We start from the raw sequence: 2803 nt of genomic DNA on the forward strand, positions 1-2803 counted from the left end.
AAATTTATAAAAACACCATAGAATATTTTCATAACAAAGGGTATTATGTATTAAATTTTGCAAAAATGTAAGCATTCTTACAATCTGACAATGATGGTCATTGTCAAAATTTATTAGTACTGCATTATATTCTTTATAATTGTCATCTGATTTCATCTTTAAAGTAACGATAGATTTAGAAATATTTTTCTTGTATACTCAAGGAGTCTAGATTTCAATTTTCAATGACTTACTAAGGGATATACAGCTAAAAATGTTGGCAGATCTATAATCTAAATTCAGAATTAATCAGTCCAAAGCAGCACTCTTTAAGCCTGTTGTTCTAGTTTGCTAGCTGCCAGAAAGCAACACACCAGAGATGGATTGACTTTTAATAAAATGGGATTTGTTTTGTTAGTTCTTCAGAGGAAAGGTAGATAACTTTCCATTGAGGTTCTTTCTTATGTGGGAAGGCACAGGATGGTCTCTGCTGGCCTTCTCTCCAGGCCTCTAGGTTCCAAAAACCTTCCCCTGGGTGATTTCTTTCTACATCTCCAAAGGCCTGGGCTGAGCAGTGAATGCTGAGATGAGGTATGCTGACCTTCTTGGGCTGTGCCAAGTTGAATTCTCTCATGTGAGCACCCACCAATTAAATCAAACATCATTCATCACTGTAGGCACATCTCTTAGCCAACTGCAGTTGTAATCAACAACAGATGAGGTTCATGTACCATTGGGTCATATCCACAGCAACAGAACTAGGGACGTCCACCTGGCCAAGTTGACAACTGAATCTAACTACCACACCTGTGCTATACTTCTTCTCTAAGAAAAAGTGATGTCTGAATGTGCTCTGTACAATAAAACTCTCTGAAATTGGAATATGCATAGATATTTCTATGATACAATTTGAAGCATAGCACCAAGGTTTCTTTTGATACATTAGCTGCCCTTATAAACACATACATTTAAACTGTAGGTTTAAAGCATATTTCATGGCTTCCAAGTATTATATGGATGCCTGAAACATATTTTTGGTAATGTCCTAGATCTTTTGTGGTCTAATAAATGATTCCTCAACAGAAATTCAAATGAGTTAATGGATCTTACTGTATTTAAGGAGAAAACAATTAAATGCCCAAATATGAAAGAAAGATGAGTTTATATTTTCAGTGTCACCATCATTTCAATTGTCTGGTGTCCTCCCTCTTCTGCATGACTCTAATGAGAGCATTTTTCACTTCTTTATTCCTAATACTATAAATGAATGGATTCAGCATGGGGATCACCATAGTATAAAACACAGAGGCCACTTGGTCCGTTCCAAAAGAGTAAGATTTCTTTGGTTTTAAATAAGTAAAAATTGTAGTGCTATAATAGATGGTAACTGCCAGGAGGTGGGAGGCACAAGTAGAGAAAGCTTTGCGCTTTCCTGAAGTGGAATGAATTTTCAGGATAGTAGACAGAACATATCCATAGGACACAGAGATTGTGATAAAAGACACCGATACATTGAAAGTACCGATAAAGTATATCATGATTTCAGTGTCATGAGTGTTAGTGTAGGACAGGGCTAAAACTGGGGTTATGTCACAGAAAAAGTGATAGATGACATTAGACTTGCAGAACAGCAAACTGTTCATGTAAATGATATTGACAAAGTATTCAGTAAAGCCAATCATGTAGGACTCAGTAATGAGGGCCCGGCAAAGTCTCGTGCAGAGGATTACAGATGGCTACATAGCGGTCATAGGCCATTGAGGAGAGAAAAAAAAATTCAGTGACAGCCAAGAAGAAAAAAAAAGACATCTGGGTGAAGCAGCCTAAGAATGAAATGAACCTGTTAGAAGTCAGTAAGTTTTCTAAGGTTTTAGGATTGATGACTGTTGAGTAACTGAGGTCAAGGAATGACAGGTGACTGAGGAAAAAATACATTGGTGTGTGAAGCTGGAGATCCAGATGAATTATCAGTATCATCCCTGCATTGCCCAGCACTGTAATGAGGTATATGAGGAGAAACAGCACAAAGAGGACTGGCCTGATCACTTCAGAGTCTGTCAATCCCATAAGGATGAAGCCAGGTACATTTGTGTTGTTTCTATTTCCCATAGCTTTCAATGGTTGTGAACTGTTAAGAAATCAAATGTGATACTTAGCATGAATAGCTTTAAAATAGTTTTTGTTTGTAGAAATGATCTGGCAACTTTCAGAAAATATTAGTGAGTCCAGAAATTCATAGTAAAGAGCAGTTTGCAAGATATTAATGAAAAATATATTAGTTTGCCTACCAAATGTAAATTGGGTTTAAATCAACATAATAGAAACACACAAATACACACACACATATATATATATTGCATAATTGGAATGATCATGACACTGTTATAAATACTTCCCTTGATTGACACACTTATCCGGTGAAAATATTAAGCCACAGCTAATACCATCTTAAGAATTTTTTGATGAGAAAAAGGGCACAGTAACTTGACTAATTTATCCAGAGTTAAAATCATTATATATTTTTTGTTCTGTGATTCTACCAAGATTGGTTGAGTGTATGGATCATGTTCATAAAATTATATTCCTAGTTACATTTAATTTCAGAAAAACAAAAAATTGTACATGATAAACAATGGTAGAGTTTTCATGCACCATTCACTTTTTTGTATCTATTATTTAATAGAAATGACAGATCAGACATTCAAATTTTAGATATGTTAATATAGAAAACACATTAGCATTAATTTTCAGAAGAAATTTTTAGAGGATTATACAATCACAATTCTTTTAAAAATTCTATTTTCAATATTTGTTCATTGTTCGA

The 2803-nt window shown here is 34.7% G+C and overlaps 1 pseudogene; it reads right to left on the bottom strand.

Moving 5' to 3' along the window:
• Positions 1-1160: 1160 nt before the first annotated feature.
• Positions 1161-2088, bottom strand: LOC143673250 (olfactory receptor 8H1-like; annotated as a pseudogene).
• Between the last annotated feature and the right edge of the window lie 715 nt (positions 2089-2803).

The sequence above is a fragment of the Tamandua tetradactyla genome, unplaced genomic scaffold, assembly GCF_023851605.1.
Source record: "Tamandua tetradactyla isolate mTamTet1 unplaced genomic scaffold, mTamTet1.pri scaffold_65a, whole genome shotgun sequence".
Taxonomy (NCBI): Eukaryota; Metazoa; Chordata; class Mammalia; order Pilosa; family Myrmecophagidae; genus Tamandua; species Tamandua tetradactyla.